General features: G+C 37.5%; 1 protein-coding gene and 1 pseudogene across 6 annotated transcripts in view; one reads left to right on the top strand and one right to left on the bottom strand.

Moving 5' to 3' along the window:
- Window positions 1–27,584, top strand: part of BICC1 (BicC family RNA binding protein 1) — a 270,938-nt gene that overhangs the window by 100,021 nt on the left and 143,333 nt on the right. The gene's annotated exons all lie outside the window — the stretch shown is intronic.
- On the bottom strand, window positions 732–1,241 carry LOC144311792 (non-histone chromosomal protein HMG-17 pseudogene; annotated as a pseudogene).

The following is a 27,584-nucleotide window of genomic DNA, read 5'->3' on the forward strand; positions in this document are numbered from 1 at the left end:
TAAAACATAAGTGATTTTCCTTAAATCATCAATTATCATCCCCTCTTGGGTGGTCTGTGCTTCTTTAGTTAAGAGGATGTCTATCTTTTTTTTTTTTTTCCAAACTGTATCCAGCTTTATTAAAGATACTTTTCATAAACAATCATGGTATTTCAGGCAGGACATGGGCGGACAGTCATTAACAGTATACAACAACTTTCAAACTCCCTTCTTCAATGGACTACCAAAATCAGAAAGCCACTATAAAACCCAATGAAGTCTTCATGTAATGCTCTGAACAGGGAAAAGTTTAGAGTGAGGGTTGACAGTTCACATTTAGCATGTTATTTAACAACTTTTCACAAGCCGACCCTGACTTTCAGGAAGTGAAATGAAAATGTCAGAATTATCAATCTGAAGATCCACAAGCTAAAAGGAATTCTTTTGAGGGACACCATCTGATTGGTGGCACTGTAAAGTCCAGATTGCCTGACATACTGGGAACCATTTCATGGGGTCAGGTTCCAATAGGTCTCTGGGTTTAAGGAAGTCAAGTCTATGTTGAAGGCAGAGAGGGAGAAGAGGACATAAAAAAAATGAATTTTAGTTTTTCCACGCCACCAAGGTGGCTCATGTGTGTCAACATCAAGGAATCCCTCCTCCTGGGAGCCAAGAGGAAGTTTCTCAAAACTAGAAGGGAAAGCTGTTCTTCCCCTTGCTATCAATCTAGCTTCAGAAATATTCTATTATGCCCTTCCCCCAAAACTACAATGAAGTCTTCCGTGTGCTAACAACATAGCTTAAAAAAAAAAAGTAAAACAAAATTCTGCATTTTTATAAAACTTGATAAAAAATAGTATTTCAAATTGTACAGTCACCAGAAGTACACAGTTATCAAAATGCACACACTTCACTTGGCATCTCCAGCACCTTCAGCTTTCTGTGCCTGGTCTGTTTTGGCTTCTCCATTTTCTGCAGGGTTATTTTCATCCTTGCCAGCATCAGCTTTCCCTTTTTTCCCTTTGGGTACCTTCTCTCCCTTCTTTGCAGGGGCCTTTTTAGGCTTGGGCTCTGGCTTTGGAGGAGCAGGTTTAGCAGATAACCTTGCAGATCTTCTCTGTGGCTTATCCTTCACCTTGGCTTTATCTCCTTTAGTATCCCCTTCAGCCTTTCTCTTGGGCATGGTGGTTACTGCGGCAGGATGTAAGTGCTGGACGTGGGAATTCAGCAGCACGCGGGCTTTGGCCCGTCTGGGGGTCGTTCTCGCCTCTTCTTCACACTGCTCCAAGAGAATGTCTATCTATAAAGCTACAAGTTATGCTAAGAGTAGGGCTCTGAAGTAAGGTTGTTATAGTGCATGAGAGGGATGACTACGAGAATGGAGGCAAATTAACATGGTAAAATAAATGGTATGGATTTTGTAGTCCTTTATATCTTGTTGTAACAGGTTTCAAAATCGCATTGAGGTTGGTTGTTTTGAAGTTTCTACCTCTGATATCTTATTCTATCTAGAAGACTTAAAATAATGGTTTGTTGTAATCTCATGAACCAGTCTTTCCTTGAATTTCGGGACCCCCCCCTTTTTTTTTTGAGAACAACCTTTTTCTTGATTTGCTTAGTATTTTGCATGTTTTAAAGACAAGATAGATTATTTTGGAATTTATTCTTTTGGTAATTCAAGTCTTACTTTGTGTCTCTGAATAGTACTTTTACATATATGTGCTTCATTGTATGCCTGCCTTCCCACAGACCCACTGCAAAAAAGGAGAGGAACAAGCTATATTTTGCACTACCTCACTCTGTTGCCTAGCTCATCCAGCCACAGCCAATGGGTCTAGCTGTGGGTACCAGAGCTGCTGATAAACTTTCTGTAGGCAGCGGCCATGCCCAGTGTGATGGGCTTCGAAAACTCACGGAATGATACTCATCTCTAACAGATTGGGAAGCTAAGACCTTGAGAGGTAGTGGGAATGGAATGGGAAAGGTCTTGATGTAGGATGGGGTGAGGGAGAAATCAGGGGGACGGAATTGTCCAAGGAAAAGCTGGACTTATAAGGAGAAGCAGCTGTCAGTAAGCAGAAGCAGCCCATCCGCAGAAGGGAACGTGGAGCAAAAGAGAGAGGTAAGCAGACAGAGCAGAAGTGAGCTACACCCCTGCAGAGAGCTGGCAGTTTGTGTTGCTTCTCAAAGTTTGATCTGTAGGCATCCTTGTAGTCCTTTCTCCCTTTCTTGTGTAGTTGAGAAATCATGAGGCCTTGTAGTCAAGATGCAGACTAAAACATATAAAAGGCATCCAATTACTTGAATACTTATATAATTGCCTTCTCTTTAAAATGCTTATGCATTATGTGTAGTTTAACTCCTCATTGGTTCAAATTAAATTTTATCCTTAAAGGAGCAGTGCTCTTTAGATGAAACATAAGGATATTTTCTTAAAACCTGTCATTGGAATATATATATAGCAACAATACCACAGTGTGTTTAAAACATGAAAAAAAACACTATACTAGTGTATGATGAACACTTTATATATATATATATATACATACACACACACACTATATGTGAATACTATTCTTATTCAGGGTGTGTTTCTTTTTGCTAGTCAGTTGCCAGCATTATTCAAGGAATAGTAAGGTCATTGCTATTAATATCCTAGGTGGAAAAAGCTGGTGCTGTCCTTATTTTCCAAAAAGATTTTGTTGTGGGATTTCCTTCTTCTTTTTGGCCGTTGACATTAATGTTGTTTTAGTCAATATTATACCTTTTGTGGGAAGTTTGTAGTCAGCCAACATGCAGAGGGATTAGTACAGCATGAAACATTTTCTGTTTTTCTTAATTGTGGTTAAGGAGAACTCTTTGTTACTCTATGCCTCTTTATGTAACATGATCCTTGAATTAAGTTATTAAATATTCTGAATGTTATTCTCTTATTTTGTACATTTAACAATTGTGGCTTGTCGCAAACTAGTTCTTTTGCAGTTTTTTTTATTTCTTCGGGCATAAATTCCTTCTTGAAAGAGTTGCCATTTGACACTTTAAGTGATGAAAAAATAGATCTTATTACCTTTCTTTTTTCTTTCCTTTGGTGAAATCAAAATGCTAGGAGAAGTGTGTAAGTATGTGTTTCCTTCCTTAGCATTTACTGCTTTTAGTACTGTGGTCACCCTAGATTATCATTCAGATTTTCTGCTTTTTAATGGTTAAAGTGATGATAGGTGAGGAATGAAGGAATTTAGCCAGAGATGAAACTAACTACTGGCAAATATATGGAAGATTCTGTATTTCTTTCTTAGTTTTTTCTTGTGTTCACCATCAGTTACTTTTTTGAGAGAATAAAACCACCCCAGCTTCAATTCCCATGTGCCTGTTTACTTTGGAGTTACCAGGAAACCTTAATCCCCTGTGAATGAGCAAACGTTTAACTTAGTTTGAAGTTGTTTTCTTAAATTGACTTCTTGTTAATTTTCCTGTGGGATCTTTGAAGACAATGGTCATCAGTCAATAGGAGTTGCTGTTTGAGGAGCTCTGTGGCATGTTCCCTAGGTTTGCAGGTTTGGAGAGCCTGTTTTCCTTGTCATTCATTCATTCATTCATTCATTCATCTATTCACTCATTTTTAAAGATTTATTTATTTATTCATGAGAGACACACAGAGAAGAGAGGCAGAGACACAGGCAGAGGGAGAAGCAGGCTCTACGCAGGGAACCTGACATGGGACTCGGTTCCAGGTCTCTAGGATCACACCCTGGGCCGAAGGTGGTGCTAAACCGCTGAGCCACTCAGGCTGCCCTTTCTTGTCTTTTAGCTAGTACCTTGAGAGGGAGGTATTCACAAAATCGAGGACATAATATATTTCAGTACTTAATTGGAACACGGATATGTATTTCCTCTCATTTGAGTATCCCTCATATATACTTTAGTATCCCTCTCATACATTAAAAATATGATGAGACCTCATAATCTGTGAATCTAAAAACTCCAGTTTCTTCTAGGGTCCATGGGACTGTTAAAGAAGAAATAATTTCTACTTTCAAGGAGTTCTCAAGCAAAGGGAGAAAATGCTTATAGAAGGGGCTAGGGTAAATGATTATGTATTGGCTTTACAATAGGATGCCCCTCATGAGATAATTACTGTCCTCCCTGGGAGCTAGACACTGTTCAGATACAAGACTGTAGAGGGAAAAGGTGGCTCTGTGGCCTCTGTCCTCAAGAAGGTCACACTCTAGAGTAGAAAGTGAGTAGGGATATGAGGGGTATATGAAATGAGTATGATTACCATGTTGGGTAAGATTAGGTAAGATTTTATGGAAAAGTTTCTAGCAAAGAGCAGGGATTAGATTAGATTAAGATTTCTCCCAATCTGTGATTTCATGACTAGTACCTTAAGGCAAAGTGGAATGGCATTCCTTGCAAAAAGAACCAACTAAGTGCCTTTGCAAAGGTAAAACAAGGGATGGGGAGACTGTTTCTCTTTCATAATGGTTCAGAAAACAAATGAGTTGAAAGTGATATATATCATATTTTTATCTAAGTTAATTATGCACAGATTCAAGTGAAAAGTTGAGAGAATGAGTAGGATTTGAAATACAGATTAAATTTAGGAGATCCTGTTGTCTGTATTTATTATCTCCTGAAATATGATGAATTTTAAGAAGCTAACCATACATTTTGCAATATAATTTGTTTTGCAATCTTTGACCTCTTTGTAAGTGCTGGGTTTAGGGATGTATTATTACTTTCTTCTTCCCACACTTTACTTGGATGATAAATGCATTCTCCTATACTTTGAAACATGGGTTTTCAACTACTGTAATGCCTTCATTGCATTTTGCATGATAAGATTTCCAAGTTTGGAATGATGGCTATAAAATAAATAGCATTGTTTAGTAAGTCTGAACCTTCCATGTATATTTTTTAAAAAACGTCTTTTTCAGAAAGAGTTGAAAGTTTTGTCTTTACAGTTTACTTCTAGCTGTGTTTTATGGAAATCAGACTAAAACTTCTGAGGCCAATGGTTCAGATTTGGCAAATAATAGAAAATTTGGTTCTATTTGTATAAAATTAAAGATACCCTTAAATAAATCTTTGGCTACCAATTTAGCATACTGTAGTACTTGTGTGAAATCACCAGTATAATGAGTACAGAGAAGAGAAAGCCAAGAATATTTGAGATCTAGTATCATATATAGAATAAATATAGGCAATTCTCAATTTTTCAGGGACAGATATTCTGGCTGAATTAACTGGAGTTCATATAGCCATTCTCATTTCCCAAACACTACAATTAACCATTTCATTGTTGGTAAAATCTTAATCCACAGCAGTGTTCTTAGGTGTCCTTGGTGTGGTGTGTCTTTTCCTAAGGACCTTTTAAAAACAACTGATGCTGAAACTTAGAGATTCTGATCTAATTGTTCTGGAATTGAATCTAGGGCATTAGTAATATATTGTATTGTATTGTATATTTTTTATTGGAGTTTGATTTGTCAACATATAGTATAACACCCAGTGCTCATCACGTCAAGTGCCCCCCTCAGTGCCTGTCACTCAGTCACCCAGTAATATATTTTAAAGCTGCCCATAACTTCAGTTAAGTAGCCAAAGCTGGGAACCACTGATGTGGAGAATGAGCAAGGGCTAACAAATTTTAAGTTCATGTTAGTCTCTAATGCTGATAAAAGGGAACAAATTGTGTATATTTTGCATGTGTTTGTGTCAGTTGCTAATGGATTTCAATTTCTGTCTCATTCTCTTAGAACTAAATGTTCATGGTATTAGTTTGAAAGGGGTGTACTATGAAGCACTAGTTCTGCATTATGTTAATAAATATCATATTTAAAAGTTCCATGATTAGGTAAGTTTGAGGAATACTGTCATATACAGTGAAAAAGATTCTTTCCTTCAAACTGCCTGTGGACTGTCATGTGGTAGTTATTTGCATTTCATGAATTTGCTAGGAAAATTTGTAATATGCAGCACTTCACAATATCATTTGATGAAAAAAAAACCTTTTTTGGTGAAAAACTAGTCTACAGAATTTAACAATGTATCATTTGGAAATCCCCTCCCCCTCTCTTTTAAAACAACCACCACCAGCATCACCAAGATTTGTGCTGGGGCTGGATGTGTTGGTTGTTATACAAAGGAGGCTTTAAAAAAAATATTTTTCCTCAGTGAGCCTCATGATAGGAATGAGAGTGTAAATCATTTCAGAGTATATGATTCTTTCCTAAAATACAACTATTATCATTTTATATCTGTGCTCTGAATTTCTTTAACATTTCTTCATTGCCTTCAAGATAAAATTAAATGTTTTATCTTTGGCTTTGAATGTTAATTGCATTGGTTCCTTCTTGCTTATTTGTCTCCCATTGCTCCTCAAACCATTCCCTAGGCATCAATCAGTGGCAACCCTAAGCCATGATCATTCTTAACTCTAATGGCTGTGGATAAAAATATCTACCCACCTAGAAAGTAATTTTCTTATCTTGATCTCTGATCGTTTCAGTTATATAGCTAAAAGCCTCATCATTTTGTGGCATATTCTGGACTATCCCATCCCACATTGACAGTTTTCATTTGTTTATGTGTTGCATCTACTTTGGATTTTATTAAAAACTTAATTTGCTTACCTTGTTGTTCTGTACTTTTGAGTTAATATGCTAATGGTCCAACTAGTTTCTGAACTCTCACAACTAGTATTTTGGGGCCTCACATATTGCTCTGTGTGCATGGTTGGGACTAAGTAACTTCTTAGAATCATGATATTGTAGGATTGAAAGGGACCATAGAGATTTCCTAGTTTAGCATACAAATGCAGAAAGTTCTAGAGAATTTTTAAGGGATTTGTTCAAGTCCTGTAACTATCTACTTATTGAAGCTGGGGAGGAAACTCAATTCACCATTTTTCTTTCCATTTTCCTTTTTTAAAAAAATTACACTGACAGTTCACATGTTTTAAAAATTTCTATGCTCTTTCAGGAAAAGTAAAAATCTCATCTTTGTTGCTAGTGGAAAAAACACAGTAAATTAAATATTGTTACCTAAAACAGATCAAAGCAATAAGAGATAAAGCTGTCTTATTCCTCACCCTGCAAACACACACAAAAAAGATGCTTTGGAGGTTCTTAGGGAGCACTTGTCTGATATGGGAAGCTAAGTCTTTAAAACTTTGATTTTTCCAGAGGTGATTATAATGTGTATGTCTTCATACTGTTTCCTCTTTATCCCTTCTTCTTTCCCCTGATTCAATGCCATGCCCTTATTTTGAAGCTAACCAGCAAATGAAACAAGTAAGAGATGTCAGTATTAGAACACTAAGCCAGGAGGCATGAGAATTGTTGAATCCCAGCCCATTAACCAACTGTGAAACCTTGGTCAAGTCATTTGTCATTTGAGACTCCATTCTTCTATTTGTAAAATGAGGATAATTCCACATAGATTTGGTGTTGAAATCAGTTGATATTGAAGAGATTCGGATCAGTTGAAATTGAAAAGCTTTGATCAAAGGTTGAGAGGTTATTTGATTCTTCAGAGAGACTCTCCCAAGTCAGGGCTTATGGGAAGGCTGCAGGGCCTTATGGTTTTAGGATAGGACTTCATGTTTTTCATTGTTTGGAAAAAGCACAAACAGTTCTATAATATTGTTGGCAACTCTTCCTAGTTTAGAATTGAATGACCGTAATATTTATTTGGGGAGACTACTTTATGGATTCTTATGTTGAGAAAAGATTCCATTTGTTATTTATTATTGAAACATGTTTATATTTTTTGCATTTTATAGTAAAATGTTTTCTTCTTTAGTGGAGTTTTTTTTCTCTCTTTAATTTTTTCTTGAGGTGGTGTTGATGGTGTTAAGTTCTCATGCAATAAGATAGTTCATCACTACTAGAAATACTGTTAATCCTTTCTTATGAAGTGGAAAATTGTCAGGGAATGATAGGTTGTGGCTGAATGAGATTTGCTATCAATAAAGAATTATTAGGGGCAGCCCAGGTGGTTCAGTGGTTTAGGGCCGCCTTCAGCCTAGGGCCTGATCCTGGAGACCCGGGATTGAGTCCCACATCAGGTTCCCTGCATAGGGCCTGCTTCTCCCTCGGCCTGTGTCTCTGCCTCCTCTCTCTGTTTTTCATGAATAAATAAATAAAATATTTAAAGAAAAATAAAGAATTATCAGGGCATGCTGAACTTTCATTTTGGATGCAAAAATATTTTAGTTTTACTTGGCAGAAGAGGATAAAAAGAAAATCAAGCAACTTCTTGATTCAGGAGCAACCAGTTCTCTCTGTGGTTCAAGGAATATTTCATGTCTCAGCCACAAGAATCTGTCGTTTTGGTTATGATGTACATTGTCTTCCCTCTGCACTCGGGCTTTGCTTCCAGCTGTGGCTTCAGAGCCCTTTGCTCTGAGGCATGAGAGCCTTTTTTTTTTTTTCTTTTTTTTAATTTATTTATGATAGGCACAGAGAGAGAGAGAGAGAGAGGCAGAGACACAGGCAGAGGGAGAAGCAGGCTCCATGCACCGGGAGCCCAACGTGGGACTCGATCCTGGGTCTCCAGGATCACGCCCTGGGCCAAAGGCAGGCGCTAAACTGCTGCGCCACCCAGGGATCCCGGCACGAGAGCCTTTTGAAGACTACTTATGAACTTCTCTTTCTACAGCCCTTTTGGCCTGCTGGGATGGGTAATGGGAGCCATGCACCATTATTGGTGAGAAAGCTTTTAGTGAATATGGAATGCAGGGCACTCTTTGGTCTCTACAACAACATAAGACAGCAGATTCTGTTAGTTGCTGACTGTGAGTAGTGGTACTTTTTGGGGATCGATATAGGTGTGGATGTGGTAACTGACAATTAAATTAGTTACAGGTACAATGGGCCATATGGGGGTCAGGTAACAGTGTTGGGGTGCTGGGGAAGCCACTTAAATAGTGCCTGTGAGGTGAGGACCTGGGAACTTTGGGGGAGGTATGAGACAAGACAGGAAGATAAAGGGATGTATGTAAGGAAATAGGAATGATTATTTCTTTTTAATTCTTATTTTTTAATTAATTTGTTTTCTAATTGAAATATAGTTGACACAATGTTGCATTAGTTTTAGGTGGACAACAAAGTGATCCAACAACTCTATATGTTCTGTGCAAGTGTAGCTACCATCTGTCCCTATACAGTGCTTTTACAACACCATTGACTATATTCCCATCTGTTCTGGGGAAAAATGTTGACTCAAAGTCAAGATGGATATGTACGTAGAGTGCTCAGGAGAGAATTCAGGGCTGGAAATAGTGACTTACTAGGAATCCCTTGCATTTTAGAAATAGTGAGGTGGTTCATGTAAAATTGCCTATAAGGAGTTTTTTTTTATTCATTTCCGTAACATTACAGAAAATAACAGTTGTGTTTTATGGTAAGTAATTATGGCAAGTTTTTCTTAAAGACCATTTGAAAAAAATGCTTAGAAAATATCCAGTAGGGAATGTGGGTCTGAATTTGGAATAACTCAGGCTACAGTTAAAGAAGAACAATTGATTTATTGGGCTCTTGCCTTCTTTGCTTTCTTCTTGTCTCTGGCTCCTCTTTTCCAACTCTCCTGCCCATTTTCTTTTTTATCTCAGAGCTTCCAAAGTATAGAACAGTGTCCCACTGCCACATATGCATCAACCACTCAGAGTTCTTAGACTTGAAAATTCCTTCCTCCCAGAGCCATGCGTGTCACATCAGCCTCCCCAGTGGTTTTGTGGCATTGGTGGTAATGAGTAAGGAGGCCCAAGACTCATGTACCTGTTTACTAACAGCTAGTTGTTGTAAAAAGAGCACTGGATGAAGAGAAAGAAGAGGGCAATAATCTCAGTACCATATATCTTTTCTAGGTCCCTGGTTCCCTAATTGATTAAGCGATGGCCAGAACTATCCAGTCTCTAAAGCTCTGATACTGTTTTTTTAGTGCATGGAAGTAAGATCCATATCCATATTGTAAGTGCTCCCAATAAATCAAAGTAGGGTTCAAGTAGCAGCTCACAGAGCCTATTTGTTCTTCATGTGAGGTTTATGTAGCACTCTTAGTTTTGCCAAGGCTTTTATTTTCCTAAACTTCCCAGTAGGATAGGGCAGCAGGAAGGCCTTCGACTCTCAAAGCAATTTTGATGAGCAAGCCCACTGTTGAAATTAATCCAGGTTAATCATCCTGGAAACCATGGAGGTAATGAGAAATGGGGTCAAGTACAAAAAGGAATTCAAGATTTGCCCTTAGCCTCACAATTAGCTCTTGTTAACTAAATTTTAGACAGAAATAGTAATTTCTCATTAAGCATAAGAAAACATTATTGTGTATTTCACTTTCTAGTGGAGGCAATACATAGTAAGTTAAGCAATATAAGTGTCTCAGAAAGGATTGTGAAAAAAAATCCATAATAGAGTTTTCATTGTAAGCTCCTGTGATATGGCCTTTGTTCAGTGACAACATTCCTTGCAGATTTTGTTTACTATTTGAGTGCTGATAAGTGTTGTTTTTGTAGAAGGAATCGTTATTGTAAAGTGTTTGTACTATGTTTACCTGTAACAGGTAGGGCTATCATGAAATACAATATCTAGTCTTTCTTCATATTGAAGAAAGCCATATTGTGGCTTCTTTATATGTAAAATTTTAAAGTGTTTTACGTCATTAGATTCTAAAGAAATTATAGCCTACCCTTCTCTCCTTTCTCTGAGTTCTTAAATCCCAGAGACCAGAATGCAGTTTGTAGACATGTGCTAAGTCTTCAGATGGTTGTTGTAGCTGTGGAATAAAGTTACTCAATATATAACTGTTGGTCAAGTGAATGAAATGATGAATTTACTCATTAAAAAGATTTTTTTGAGCCTTTTTGTGTGTGCCAGGCACTGTGTTGGGCCTTAGGAAAACAATGGTGAACAATCTGACATAAGTTCTGCCATTATAGAACAAATAGAAATTTTACTGAAGGATATAGACAAAATACAAGAAAATATGATACATCTGTAAAAGGAACAGGTACAGAAGTGAGGAAAGATTTATTAAATGATGAACACATCAAATAGAAAAGAATTCACTTTTTAAAAACTAATTTCAGGAGACAGCTAAATTTTAATAATTTGCCTTGAATAGACAAGAATCTTTCTTAAATATTTACTTCAACTTTCAAAAACAATTCTTTACCCTCCCACTTAGACCAACACATGTGAGGAATCCTACCCATTAAGGATATAATTATATTTTCTTTCATTTGTCTTTATTGGAATTCCTTTACAGTTCTTCCAAACAATAATACATTCTTTAGAGCTAAACCTCAGCAGGAATAATGAAGCATCTCATTTGATATATTATTCCATTACCTATGATGTCAAGACAGTTAGTAAATAATTTTTTTTTACAGAGTAACCAAAATGGGGGGAAGGGAGGGAGAGAAAGATTTAGCTAAATCTAAACAGTCTTACTCCTGGAAAATAATTTGGAGAGTAGCTCTGTCATGTGATCGCTGCTATTCATTACCAGGGTTTTATATGCCTTTTAAATTGGGGCAGCACTAGGATTGTGGTTTTGCTGTCCTGCCCTTTCTTCATGTTGGAATTTTTCTAGGGCTTTTTGCAAATCCAGAGGCAGATGTTTGTCTTTCTGATGTTAGGGGATGATTTGGCGCCATCTAGGTTGATTTTTTGCTTTCTCTGAAGGAACAGTTTCTGAATAGTTTCAAGCAATGACAGTTGCTGAAAGGAAATGTTATGATGGTCCTTTCATGCCCTCACTAGTCAAATATTGATTAGTCTTACAGAGACTAATCAATTATAATTTTAAGTTCTAATAGAGTAAAGGTTATCACTTGTATTTTAGGAAACCAATTGCTTTTACACTTTTCAGTGAAGAATGAATTGACCACATGGTTAATAATGTGGTTACAGAGAGAACCTCACACAAGGGATTTTGTGTGTGTATATGTGTGGTAAAATACACATAGTGTAACATTTTAACCATGTTTAAGTGTACAATTCAGTGGCATTAAGTACATTCACGTATTTGTCCTACTTTGAGATTCTTGTTGTGAAATAGCATCCTACCTGAATTGATATTTTGACATTGAGAAGGCCAAGATTTATAAAAAATTCAGGGAAAAATATCTAAAATTGAATAATGGCTATAAAGATAAAATTTGAAATCCTAATAGTCTTGTTGCAAATTTACAGTAAAACTGGAATAGCCAGGGCTCTTAGAGGCCAGCATTACACATTTAAATGAATAGTAAACGGCTACTTTACAGCTGGCATTTAGAATTAAGAAGTTGGTAGACACTTGAGTGCCTAGAAAGAAGTACAAGGAGGTCTCTGCATTTTGTGAGGGGTGGGATAGGCACTGCATTTCAAGGGTGCATAAACATACATGGCGCTGCTCCCTGTCACTTCTTAGTCTCTCACGTTGTGCAAGATGCTGGTGGGCAGGAGCAGAGTACTGTCACGTGGAGAACTTAGCCTGTCTTCCCTGAAATGTTTATTACATAGTGTGTTCTGTGCTCCGGGATGGAGCATAGTGACTCTGGTAGGGCAGAGGGGGAGGTCAGAGAGATGAGTTCTAGGCTGGCGTTATTCCTGGAACTTTGTGGAACTTTTTCTGTAATGAGTTCCTGATGACTTGAGAACATCTTGAAGCCTTGCCTTCATGTCTGGGCTGTACAGTCATCATTTCAGTTCCACTTGTCTGTCTTACTGTCCTCTGTACAATGACTGTGATTGTTCAGGAAAATGTGGTTGAGTGAACAATCCAACATTTAATTGGACAAATCAGCAAAATACCCCTGCTTCTAAAAATATGGACCATTCATTTATATTATTCTATTTTAAAAAATATTTATTTATTTAATTTAGAGAGAGAGCATGGGGAGCAGGAGCTGAGGAAGTGAGGGGGAGAGAGTGAGAGGGAGAGAAGCAGACAACTTGCTGAGCACAGAGCTCGTTGTGGGGCTTGATCCCAGGATTCTGAGATCACCACCTGAGCTGAAACCAAGAATCAGACACTCAACCAACTGCACCACCCAAGTTGACCCTATTTGTATCAGCTTTATACCTTAATGTCTCCCAAGAATTATTTACTAATGGGACTTGTAAACCAGGTCTCTCTTCTCTTGGACACCATTGAATGAAATTTTATTTCCTGGCTTTCTCACCTAATCATAATTTAAAGGGAAGCCCAAGCTGGCTTCCTCAGCTTAAAGCTAGAGAGTTGAAACCTCTATAATTGGTCAGTCTTTTGAAGGCTTTGTGATGGTGTCACTCTCAGATCATCGGGGCATGAGCATTTGAGGGACAGATAATATTGTCACTCAAGGGACACCTGCATGCATCCAAGAGCATTGGGCTACATTCAGAGATTTGAAGCATCCTCCTTTGATTGCAGAGCTCTTTGCTGGCTTCTTCCTTTGCATCCAGTTTTGTCAAGCTTCCCAGATATTTCCTGTAGTACTTTGCTTCCTTGTCGTCTGTCATCATATGTCCATTGGAGAAACCTTTTATTACTGCCAAACCTGAGTTTGGCTGGACTGGATTGAATTCTTGTATTTTTAGTGTGGATTCTGAATGGCAGAGTGGGAAACTTAAAGATACATGATGTTATCCCTTGTTTCAAAGACAGAATTGAAGTGGCTTACTGATCTATATTAGTCATACAGACTGAAAAATAAATGCAAGAGGAAATTGTTGTGAAGGGAAAATGAGTTGGAAAGTAATGTGATGTGAGGGACAATAAGGTTTGTATACAATGCATCAGAATGTCAGCATCCCGCATGGCCAAAGCTGACCTGTTATAAGAATCACAAGGTCTGTAACAGATCACATGCTTACTTGCTACAGGAGCCTGGGAAGATCTGTGAATTTTCTAAAGGAGGCACTGCTGCATGTGTCTGCTGGAATGTGTTGTCAGTAGCAGCTACCCCAGCTGCAATATGATTCTTTCTTGTTATGTCTTAGTATAGGAAAAATTTTCTTCTTGTGAGCTGAAGCAATTCTACAAAGGTTAGAAATTAGGAATATCAAGGATGATCTATACAACTATGAATATATAAATATTATGTGAATAGTATTTCTCCCAGTGGAGTTAGGTAAAGTGGTTATCTAGCTTTTCTTATTGCTTGTTAATTTTTATTACTAATAATTCTAATAATAGCACCACTTATAACACATAGCTACCCTTTTCCAAGTACTTCTGATATGTCAGACATTGTACTAAGGTACTTGCTACAGAAGAGAGCTCCTAATCCTCACAGAAACCCTATAGCTTTATTCTTTCTTATTTTAGAGAAAGGAAATTGGCTCAGAGAATTTGGCTGACTTGGCCAGGTTTGACGGCTGTCGCTGCCTGTGTGCTTTGCACTGACTGATTCCATCACCTGAGACTAAGACGTCGTTGTGCAGGGGAGACAGTTGAGCAATTTTGAGCCAAATCTCAGTCCAGAGAGCAGCCTTTTCTCGCATTAGCCCAAGGAGCACAGAAATAGACCCCTGGCCACTGAGCGCCTGGGATGTCTCTGTTTTCTGTTCAACTCCATGTGTGTTGCATACGTGCTTGTGGCATTCCACAGCTGGCTCTCTTTAAGACTCCTTAGAGTTGTGCATCCAGAGCCATGTTACATTGATGGGAATTAGATAAGAACAGTATTTTGACTTTTAAATATTCTTTAGCTTTGAATATATAATTGAATTTCATTTGGCTAATGTCAAGAAGGGCAATCTTATAAAAAGGAAAAAATTGCATTCCATGTAAAGATACTTGAAATCTGATATATCTACCATGTCCTCTTGATTAAAAATTTAAATTAAAAACAATGTAGAGATTATCTCCTTCCATTATTTTGACAGTATAGTGTATGTTCAAAAGTATCTTTAGCAGGCCCATATGTATTTTAAGCCAGAGGCAAGATTACTTTTATTTTATTATTTTTTATTTTTTAAGATTACTTTTAAATGTCAACTCCTAATAACAAAGGTTTCATCTGTGTTTAAGCAAAGCATTTGCCGTATATGGACAGAAAGGCAGTGTTCCGCTCGGCACCTCCCCCCAACACACACAACTTGTGGTACCTTTGGTCCAGGTAGGGAAGCTGATGATAAGTTTTTCAGAGGGAAAAGGTATGTAGTGAGAACCATATTGGCATTTTGGCAGTTATTTATTTTTCCAGCATGAACGTGCTTTCAGAAATTGCCAGGAGTTGCTAGGCAGGCTTCAACAAACACAAAGGACATTACCCAAGTGTCTAATCTGGCTGGTTTCTCAATTTAAATTTTGTGATCCTGGCTCAAAATGTAGTAAACTCTATTACTTGAACTTGGAATACAGAATTGTGCCAGCAGTCCCATTGGCATTCTGAGGCAGTAGTGAAGTTAAATTTTCTTCCCCAGAAGGCCAGTTGACTGACTTGAAGCAAGGGCACACTGTCCAAAATCCAGGGCCAGGTCATTTGAACTGCTTCAAAGGTGAATGGAAACTACATAAAGAAAACAACTCCATCTTGCCAGGAGCACTTGCCTTTTCATTTGGTGCTTTCCTTTCTGATTACTAGATTTTCCTGCTGAGTATATGCTGGCCTTTTGTATCTTTCTCTTCTGGCACATGTACAAAATTTTCACACACTCAGTTATACTCAGACCTTTGCTTAAGTAACTTTTCTAGATTGATTTGGAGTAATGCAGTGAAACTAAAGAAATACATGTTACTCTGGAATAGCAATGAGATGGGCAAAATTTTTAAATATAATTGTTTAACTATAGATGTGTCCATTTACTTATCTTTGTTTTCTTTTGTTTTGCGCTGCTTCTCTAGGCCAACTTTTCCTAAGAATAGAACTGTGCCATGTACTATCAGAGGAGAAACGCAGACTAATTATGAGGTCTTAAAGTTTATAAGATAGCACCTTTTAAATGTGTCAATCATACTAAGAACAAAAAGCTGATAAATACAACTTTCAGCTTTCCCAAATGGAATAAAGATGCAGAGTTGGGAAAATAATAAGAATGTAAGATATGAAGTTTATATTGATCTGTCATGGGAATCAATAACCTATTATTTATCTAGGCTAAAATTCTTTATAATACACTAGCAGAATTAGCTTTACCATGTTTCCTAGTGAGGTGTGCATATCATACATCCTTCTAAATAGGCTTAGGGTCTTGCAGGCGCCTGTATTATCTGTTTGAATATCATTACTTATAAATGAGGCTGTGATGATTATTGTAAAGATGGATTTCCTTTTCCATGTGTAAACTCTCATTGCTAGTAAATCTTTTTCTTTAGCCTTCTATATTTGGAACATTTTGACTGGGGCTAGCATGGTATCTGTATGTCTCTTGCATAGAACCTTTTAGGAAACTCATAGTACAAATAATGGAAGAAACAGTGTTATCTTAGGCCATGAGTAGATCTCTTACGAAAAATGCAACAGGTTGCATTTGAGAGACATAGTCTTTCTTGCAAGTTCCTGAATTAATACTAACTACTGTCTGTTTTAGGGAGTTTGCTTGCTAGTTTTAAATATAACAGAAAGTGTTTCTTTTCATAAGTTTATTTTCTATTTGGAAAAAATAGCTTTTTTTCCATTTATAAAAATAGCTTTTTTTTTCATTTTGTAAAAATGGTATGCATTCATTTAAAAAAGTACAGAAAAGTACATAGCAGAAACTAAATAAAGAACAGCCAAATTCCTCCTCAAAGATAGTGTGTACATTTTGGAAGCATCTTTCTAATTCTCTTCCTATGATAGATATACCTATATGTAGCTTTGTCATTTATAAACTAGTCTATATTCTACTTTTTCTAGCTAGCCATCAACTTTTCTTGTTCATAAATAAAGATTCACGCTCTATTTGGGGATCATGGAATTACTTAAACATTTTCCCAATAAAAATATGAAAATGTTTCATTTCATTAGAAGACAATATTAAGACATTGAATATTTGCCTGTGGTGACCATTGGAAAAAGAAGATGTCAAATTTTTGCTGAAAGAAATCCCTAATAAAGCATTGAAATTACATTGTTTTAGGAAATAACAGGAATGTCAAAATCTCTTTGCTGTTTTAGAGAATCAAATCCTTGGCTTTAGCTTAATTCAGAAATTTGAAAGAAATTAAGGTAACTCATGAATTTAAGAAGTGTTTTAATATACTATAACTAGTTACCTGGAATCCAGAAGAATGAATCATAGTGGTTATATTATCTAAGACTGAAGGAGTGATTTTTCCCAAGATGATTTTCCACACTCCTGAAAAACCATCATCTTCATCATAATCTATGTCTTTTGGTTTGTCACCACTTTGAAAGATAAGATTTTTCCAAGTCAACAAAACCTTTGGCTACTCACAACTACTTTTTGTCTTGTTGATGGGGTAAAAAGGACTATCCTCACCATTACCAGAAGGTGTACTTAAGGGATTCAAGAAGAGCGTTCTCAAAAAAGAAAAGAAAAGAAAAAATTGTGTGCGTGTGTATGGTGTGTAATCATGAGAGAGTAGCATAGCTCTGTAAATATGAAACTAGTTAAAGTTTTTCAGATCCCTTTGGTGTCTAGCTTTGACTAGAATTACAGAGAAAAATTGAAAAGCAATGCCATGATCGACTGGTTTTCTAAGTGTTGTAAAGTGTTCAGAGGATACGCTACAGTCAACAATGTATTTTCCAGAAATCACAGTATTTTTTTCCAGGAAGCTTTAAGACACAGTGAGTTCTTTTTTCGACTTGATCTAGTGTTTTCATGCCTTATTTTAATTTGAAAAGGTTTTCAGAAATAAGCATGACACACTCAACTGCATTAAAAACAAACTACTTTGCTCTTTCAGTGAGCATTAGCCCATTTCTAAGAGCAGTATTGGCACTTAGGACTGAGACCTTCTCCTACATTGGAGTATGGCTGAAGTCATCTACTTTAGGAGCTTGTGGTACTTATCAGCTTTAGATGCTCACAATATATAAAAATATTCCCAGCAACTGTCCTTTCCTGAGCTGTGCTCTCATCACAATATTCTTGGAGTCAGTGTCCCAACATTGTACCGATCCTTCAATTTTTTTTGTGCTCACCCATTGGAAATGCTATTTTCTCCTGCCCTTTGCCAGAGAAGCCTTTGAATCCGAGTCCCAAAAGGCATCTATTGTACAGAGTTTTGTTCTGTAGTGTGTACAGCACTCTTGTGTGCTAGCTACCCTGCCATGACTTAGGTTATTTACTGTAAAGATGTCCTATGATTTCAAAGGTTATGGTATGGAGAGAACAGTACCATGTTCAGTCTCTCTGTTCTCTCTCTCTCTCTCTCTCTCTCTCTCTCTCACACACACCCTATATCTTTAAGTGCTAGAGCACTAAGGTAGAGAATTCCTCTCCATTGTCAGAAATCCTTTCCATGGCCTGAGCATAGGGCTACTGGTACTTCTGTCTCTCTTGATTATGATCACTACTGATCACTTGCCTCTCTCTTTCCTTTCTGCTTTTCTTCTTTTTCTTGGTAGTTCCTCTACATAGGATGTAGGTAGGACCGTTTCCTTTTACCCCGTAATTGGTAACTAGGGTACAGATCGAAGGTCCTATGGCTCTGGCATTTTGAAGAGAGGTTGGAAAAACTGCCAACTGCTTACTTTTTCACATTTATAAGCGAGTGGCAGAAACTGCTCTGATACCCACAGCCACCACTACAAACCACCCCACTTCCCTGCAAACCCCCTCCCTGATAAAATTGAAGTGGGAAGAAAGAGGTAGAATATCCTGAGAGAGGTTGAGCTGGTGGGAAATGAGTGGTCTTTTTAAGAGGTTAGGAGATTATCTCTTGGGAGAAGAGACTTTGCAAGGAAATCTCTCAAAGATTGGGCACACTTCAAAAAGAGGAGACCAGTGTTTTATTACCTGGTCGCATAGCTGCTTAAGTAACAGTCTTGCTGATGTGCCCTGGTGCCTTTGTGAGACTGGACAAGACAACTAGGGAGAAACTCCTCCATCATTTAGTGTGAGCCACATCAGTAACACTGAAAGTAGCTGGGCTTGAGCTGACTCTCCATTATGCCATCCATGAAGCCTGACTGCTAGGTGAGTAGAGCCCAGCGTCTGGAGACCATTAGATATTCTGCTGGTGTCAGAGGGCAAAGAGACATGGAACCAATTTTCCTGGTTCTTTTGTGGCAGGGAAATGTACAGTGGGAGCCCTCACAGATGCCTCTCAAAAACTCATACAGACTCTCCATAGGAGAGCTACTTGCAGACCTTCCCTGTGGAGGCTGTCAGTAGCCAGTTAGTGTTAGAGAAGCACTAGAAGGCAGTGGAGAGAGGATTGCTGATGCACCCAGGTAAGTAAGGAGGAATTTGCTTTTTTTTTTTTCCTCCCCATTCTTTCTCCCTGCCAAATAGCTGATTTCCACAGGTGTATTTGATAGACTTTCATGTGTTAACTCTTCTAATCCTCCAAACAAGTAAACGATATAGTTCTATTATTGTTCTCATTTTACATAGACAGGAAACTAGAGCATGGTGAAATTTAGTACTGGGAATTTGGATCCATATAGTCTGGCTCCCAAGACCAACTTATAACAACCTTATTGTATTGTCCCAGGATCTGAGATGAAAGGAAATGATTTCAGTTTTTTTTTACTGCAACCAGCATGAGAAATAGATACACTTTATATCCTGACTCACTACACATCTACCTGAAAATAAATAAATGAAAAAAGTTTAATGAGGTAACACATGTAATACAACCTGATTTTATTTTTCTGTTTTGTTTCATTAAAAAATATGCTAGTGACCACCTGCTATAATATAGATGATCTGGAGCTCAGAAGATGTTTGAAAGGAGGAAAGAACAGCCCCCCTTTCCCAGAGTTACCTTCTTTCTCTGCCCTGCTCTGTCTTCTCCCCCTCCTCCCATGCCTTTCTGAGTTTCCTGAGCTATAAATCTAGCTGCTCATGGAGAGGGAGATTAACTCTGAATTGATTGTCAGAGTGGAGTGTTACACTGCACTAGATTGAGTTTCTAATACTGAAAGTGACCAAATCTTTATGGACTCTTACCTTCATGATAAAACATGAGGAAGAGGGATTCCAGAGAGCACAGTTAAAAATAGTAATGGTAGGGTTCATGTTACTATCTCCACTGAATAGTGATTCCATTGTGGGTTGGTGATATCAGGCTTCAGCTGTTTGGACTATGCGGATTGCAGTCTAGCTAGGACAACCCTGTCTTCCATTGGTCATGCCTACCATCCGTGTTAGAGTGGAGCTGTTGGGTTCTGATTTGAGATCTCAAGCTGTTTTGTGTTATTAGCCCAGAGCAGGTTTTATTGAAATGGCTTATTTTGCTAATCCAGATTTATTTATTACTCTGTTACTTATAGTATATCATATTTGTTCATTCCTCCTTGGTTTAGAATTATTTTTCAATAAAACTCAGCCTCTTTAATGAGCTTTTATAGTCAACCTGGAGCTCCCTTTGTTAAAAATAAAAAATAAGTCAGGATGAAAAGATGTCTTAGCAGGAAAAGATGAAACCAACTGCAGTTAGTCTTTGAAAATTTACAAGAAGTACAAATATTAATGGCAAAACTTCTGTTAGAATTTTTTGAATCATGCTTTCTAGAGACCACAAAATTTCTGGGCTCCCTCTTAACTATATCCCCAACATAAAAATGACTTTTGTAGGCAATGAGGAATGCCTACCTTGAACATTTTCCAGACTGAAATGATGATGACCAGGCTCTAAGCTTTGTGACCTTATTCACCCATTTGTCTGGGGTTGGAATGAAGCCAGACTGTTCTCCAAGGGAAATTTTGGTCTTCCTTGCATATATTTCTGCAGCCCAGTGAATTGGGTTGTCTTTCTCTTTTATTTGGCCCTACGCCATCAGCCTGTATTGGGAGAAACTGTGAGCAGAAAGTCCCACCACATGCCAGTATTGTGGAGGCTTCCACTCTATCACAGACTGGACTTTTATGAGGAACCACTGGGGAAGTTGCCTGCAGATCTTATAACCAGCAGCCTCTGTGCTTCCACCATAAAAAACTGGCTTACTTTTTAGCTTATGGACATTGTGAATCCTGTACAGATGTACTTTTCTCCTTGTGTCAGGGAGGCAGGAATCAAATTTGCAGCCTAAAATAGTGACCATTCAAGCCCTGATGTATGACATTCAGTGTTCCAATCTTCCGTTTGGCTTTATTATTCTCTTTTCCTAATAATCCTTCTGGGATTCTCTCAGTTTTTCATTTGATGCTTTTGTTTCCTATGTGCTTTTTAATATACCTCCAGTCCTCATGGTAAAGTACTTGTATTCAGAGTGCTTTTGCCAAGTAAATATAACATGTGTTTTTAAAAGCTTTAGCCTTTTAAAAAAATCTACTGCCTTAAATTGGTTCTGATTGAAAATAAATTATAGTCCCAAATTTATAGAAGAGCAGGACTGTAGTTTTTTCTTTTCTTTTTTTTTTTTCCTCTCAAGATTTTGTTTATTTATTCATGAGAGACAGAGGGAGAGAGAGGCAGAGATCTAGACAGAGGGAGAAACAGGCTCCATGCAGAGAGCCCGATGTGGGACTTTATCCCGGGACTCCAGGATCACACCCTGGGTCCAGGGCAGGTGCTAAACCACTGAGCAACCAGGGATCCCCCAAGGACTATAGCTTTTCTACACACCTTGCAGTCTTGTTCTAGGTTTGGCAGAGTGGGCATACTAAAGGAAGAATGAGTTTTTCTTGAGATAAAGAGATTAAGATAATTGAAAAGTCATGTTAATTACTCAGTAGAATCAGCTGATATTAAGTTGTAAGGAACCACCCAGAGGGGCATTCCAAATTCAGTAATGAATTGCGACAGAAAGTGTATTTAAAATTCATACTTAACAGTTCAGAAAAGAAAGATGGAATAAAAAGTGTACTGAGAATCAAGGGAACCATTAATTAGCTGTATTACTTTGAGAAGCCATTTTCCCTTTTATAAATTGGTGTCTCATCTATTAAATGAAGGAATTAGATTAAGTGAACATAACAGTTCTGCCAACTCTAACGTTTTCTGATTTTTTAAATGTAGTTAAAATAGAACCTTGAAAAGAGACCATCGATACTTGTATAAATGGAAATTTGAGAGTCCTGAGTTTTGAGACGCTTACTGGTAGCTGAATTAACATATTAATCCACAGACCTTCACTCCTGTCACATGCCACAATGTTTGGAGAATAAGGTGTTTTTCTCATAAACTTGAGTGTATAATGTAATTTATAGTAAAGCAAATGAAGGTAATGCTGTATGCACACGCCTATGGGCATGTGTGATTGTACTGCTTGCCAGAAAGTTTACCAACTCCTAGTCAATTGGTACTGTCTGGCAGGATATGGCTTGTTTTTACTTATTTATATGATTACAGAACTTTTAAACATTCTGTATGTGTAGTAAAAGAAAATAAGCATAGTAGGAGCTTAGTGTTCTTCCTTTTCTCTAGTGTTTACTATTAGTGGAAGGCTTCATAATTTGAAATTTGTATACATGGAGGCTGAGCATAGTTCCTTGATAGCCTGTTGCATATACTAGAACATTTTGGCCATGCCAATAAAGATTTTAACCACTAATACAAGAGACATGCAGAAAACAGATTAATATACTAAGTTACACAGTAGTGCATAGTTATTGCCTTTAGAGCCTAATCATTGACTACTTTTAATAAAATGAATGAGAATATTGTATTGAAAAGGCAAGTTATTACCTAAAATGTGAAATATATTTAGTCAAGATGAGTGAATTTTGAGGTTTCGTCCTGCTAAACAGTAGCTGCCATATTTCACAAAAGAGAATGTATTTTCACTGAGATGGGCAGACACAAACACTGCCCTGAGTTTGGCCAAGTAGCCAGAAATAGTTTTAGGATTCGTGGAGTTGTCTCCAAAATTCCAGGGATATTGCATCATCTTCATGGGTCTGGTTTGTTTTCAGTTCCTTTTGAAACTGAGCCCTGCTGGTGGAATAAATACTCAATAAATTATACTCACACTAAGGCTCTGCACACCAAAGACAGTAGCAGAAATTTAAAGCCCCTTTCAGAAGCATCAAACTTCTCTTCTGAAGCGTGGCTTTTTTTCCCCCTTGAAAATGTAGTTTAGCATTTCTTCAAAGTATGCAATGTTTGAACTCAAAATAGCCCAGCGTGGAAAGTTGACAGTCTGGTCTTCATTTGCCCTCTGTTCAACAGTCCGCAGGTCTGTCTGAATCAGGGTACTGTGTATCCTTTATCAAGTGTCATTGCTCTTGCTTTGTTCCAGCAAATATATACTTAGCATGTACAGATTTTGACCTCAGTAAGAAAACATCATTGTTTAAATCATAGAATTTCTAATAAGTTTAGTCCTACAGAATTTTTATTCCTTAAGTTCCTTGATCTGAGAACAACTCTATTAATTTTATTTTCATAAGCAGCTGAAAGAATTAAAATAAATGACATCTTTACATACTGTCAGGTCTGTTTCCAACCTTCAGTAAATTGTAGATGGTTAATTGCATGTGGACATACAATTTACAGTCTTGACAATGTCTCCATGACTTACAATGTTAAATATTTATTGAACATCTATTATGAGCTAGGTAGGCACTGACCAGGACCTGAGGTTTGCCTGAAAAATTAAGTACTTCTGCGTTTTGCAACTAGCCTCACTTTCCAACTTTTCTTTCTCAGCATCTTTATACTAACCACATGCTGGTGCCATATGGGCTGCCAGCTATTTTCTGAATGCATGTAATCATGTCATTCCATCCATCTTGAATGTTTTTCTATCTCAACTCTTGCCCGTTAATGTGTTATTTTTGAAAGGCCAACTTAAATGCCATCTTTTTCATAAAACCATCCCTAATTACTGGGAACTAGAAATGATCCTTTATATGCTCTATGTCATGCACTATCTATCCCTCATTGGAGTTTTCATTTGCATGAGACATTTCATTATATTATAATAGAGGTGCAGATAAAGGCAGGAATTGCTGTTTTGTATTTTTTGTATGTTCTAAAGGAAAGTACCCCTGTGGTAATTTTTGTGTCTTGGTAGGACTCAGTATCATCGAATGAATGAACATTCCTGTGATGTAAGGACACCTACTTAAAATACACAGTGATTTTGGAGAAGAGGGGGAGTAGTCTGGAGCCACTGAAATAACCTTAGTGTAGGAAGATTTCTCCAGTGTACAAATGGTCCCTAAATTACAATGGTTTGACATAGATTTTTTTGCCTTTCAGTGGTGCAAAAGTGATATGCATTCAGTGGAAACCATATTCAAATTTTGAATTTGGATCTTTGCCCCAGGCTGGCGTTTTGTGGCACAATGCTCTCTTGTGATTCTGGGCAACAGCAGTGAGCTGCAGTGCCCAATCAGCCAAGTAGTTTGGAGGGTAAACAGCAGATACACTTGCAATCATTCTGTACCCATTCATCCATCCTGTTTCACTTTCAATACAATGTTCAATAAATTATATGAGGTGCTCAACACTTTATTATAAAATAGGCTTTGTGCTAGATGATTTTGGCCAACTCTAGGCTAATGTAAACATTCTGAGCATGTTCAAGGTAGGCTAGGCTCACCTGTGATTTTGGTAGGTTATGTGCATTAAATACATTCTCAACTTAGGATATTTTCAACTTACAATGGGTCTCTTGGGTTGTAACAATACGTTCTCAACTTAGGATATTTTCAACTTACAATGGGTCTCTTGGGTTGTAACCCCGCTGTAAGTCGAGGAAGAGCTGCAAAATTGTTTTATGTATCTTAATTTAAATTTTTGCTTAGTTACTATGCTTATAGGATTCAGAATTCAAAATGTATAACAGTGTACATATAAAGTTAAAACATCTTCAGTCTCTTTTCCCTTTCCCACATTCTAGTTGCAACTTGCTTTATGGTTAACTTTAACTATATCTGGGAATCTATACAATTGGATATAAACATTGCCTTCAGTTTTTTTTTCCTGCTGCATATTACATGTTACATTGTATGGATGCAGTTTAAATTATTCAACTGGTCCCCCACTGGGGAGCCTTTTAGCTGTTTACAACTGTTTATTGTTACAGAAATGAATTTTCAACCATTTACCAAAGGGGAGAACAAAAACTAGAAGAGGCGTAAAATCTTGAACAAAGAGAATATTCTCTGAACAGAGACAATTTTAATAAGGTCCAATTTGTTTTATATGAATTCTTTTTTAGGAAAAACGTAAACAAACTAAAATTTAAGTTTTAAAGAGCCACTTAAAAACCTATTTGGCAGTTATATTTGCTCATTTATATTTGCCCATTTTGTTTCCTATTTGAATTGATATCTTATTTGTAATTTCTGAGGATTCTGCAGGTAAATGTAATAATTTATATCCTTGTTTGAGATCAAACTCAGTAATTGTTTTGTGGTACTAATAGGCATTTGAGAGATTAAAGACTTGCTTTCCCATCATTATTATTATTATTTTTTTTTAATTTTTATTTATTTATGACAGTCACAGAGAGAGAGAGAGAGAGAGGCAGAGACACAGGCAGAGGGAGAAGCAGGCTCCATGCACCGGGAGCCCGATGTGGGATTCGATCCCGGGTCTCCAGGATTGCGCCCTGGGCCAAAGGCAGGCGCTAAACCGCTGCGCCACCCAGGGATCCCTCCCATCATTATTAATATTTTACTTACAATCTTTTTAGTGTTGTTTCTGGTAACAGTATCATCAACCTCATCACATGTAGGTGGATCTTTGCAGCTTAAGATAGATCACAATTATTCAAGATTGCCTTCTTAAAAAATTTTCAGTATGAAGAGTTATGTTCTGCATATAGACATGTAAAGTTATGTTAAATAATTTTAGTGGCAGTATCAACCATTTATTGAGCAACTACTGTGTATTATAGAGTGCAAATTCGATGGATTCTCCCAGGTGCATTAAACATTAACCTGATTTCCATTCCACAGAGATTTAATTGAAGTAGTTTGAGTGTTGGGATTTTTAGCACACTCTTCCCCAGTGATTGTTTATTAATAAGTTGTTTTTATTTTAAAATAGTTTTGGACTCCCCAAAATGTTGCAAAGACCTCTTGCACTCCTACGACTCAGATTCCCAATTATTAACATTTTACTGAATTTTCTCCCTTTTCTGTTGATCTGTGTAGTCTTTCTTACATGATGCTCCATCACCCCTAAATGAGGTTGGTACTGTTACCAAAGACAGCAGTCAGGATGAGAAAGTGTGGAAAATTTTCTATCACCAGGAAATCAACGTTACACAAAACCACCATGTAATCCACACATTCCATTCCAGTTTTACCAAGTGCCCCCAGTAGTGTCTCTTTTTCCCTTCCTGGTCCAGAATTATATAAAAGAATATGTGTTGAACTTAGTTGTCATGTCTGTCCTCCTTCTTCAGTGTAGAACCCATTCCTCATTCTGTACAACCCTCGATTGGGACCATTCAGTGTTTTTTAACAACCAGACTCAGGTTGTGCTTTCCTGGAAGGAGTGGTGCCATGCTCTTTCCAGCATATCACCACGGGAAACATATCATGTCAATCTGTTTCACCACTATAATGTTAAATATGATCACCTGCTTAAGTTGGTAAACTCTGGCTTTCTTCATTGTCACCCTCATCCCCTCTGTATTTAACTATTATTTTGTGAGGTGATGTTCTCATATTATGCCAGTATTCTGTTCTTTTTTTTTTTTTTTTTTAAATATTTTATTTATTTATTTAGGATAGTCACAGAGAGAGAGAGAGGCAGAGACACAGGCAGAGGGAGAAGCAGGCTCCATGCACCGGGAGCCTGACGTGGGATTCGATCCCGGGTCTCCAGGATCACGCCCTGGGCCAAAGGCAGGCGCCAAACCGCTGCGCCACCCAGGGATCCCCAGTATTCTGTTCTTCATCAGATCTCCACCTACAGGTCCTAGCATTCATTGATTGCTTTTGTTTTAAGACTACTGTGATAGTTGCTGAATGGTAATTATTTTCATTATTCCATCCACATCTGTTAGTTGATATTCTATAAGAAAGGGCTTTCTTTGCTATTTATCAATTTATTTATTCATTTATGTATTATATCAGTATGGGTTTATGGATGCCCCTTTTACTCAATGGATTATAATTTGATAATCTCATGATTTTGATTCTCCAATTGTCCCAGATTGGAACCCTTCCAGGTTGACTCCTGTATTTGTTTGTTTTTGATACATTCTTGTCATTCTTTGAGCATTTTCCTAGGACAAGATGTTCCAGGCTTATCTTGTACTTCCCTCCCCTGACCCTTGTTCTTTTGACTAGAGGATGGTAACTAGAGTCATGATCTGGGTCTCAGTGCTGTCATTCCTAGTAGGTCCTCTCAGCCGACAGAACTAGGAAATGTATATGTGTATACATAATACACATATGTATATCAATGTCTGTTTCTGTACCTGTGCCCATACAGCTTTAGAAAAATGTGTTTATTCTTTCAAATTCAAACCATTACCCCCCGTGCTTTTTCTAGCCTTCACCTCTTCCAGAAATTTAAAATGAGCTCTCATTCTCCTCAATATATTACTTTTGTGCCCAATTAATTAGTTCTGCTTAATGTAACCAATATTCCAACTATACAGG

Source organism: Canis aureus, chromosome 4 (genome assembly GCF_053574225.1).
Source record: "Canis aureus isolate CA01 chromosome 4, VMU_Caureus_v.1.0, whole genome shotgun sequence".
Classification (NCBI taxonomy): Eukaryota; Metazoa; Chordata; class Mammalia; order Carnivora; family Canidae; genus Canis; species Canis aureus.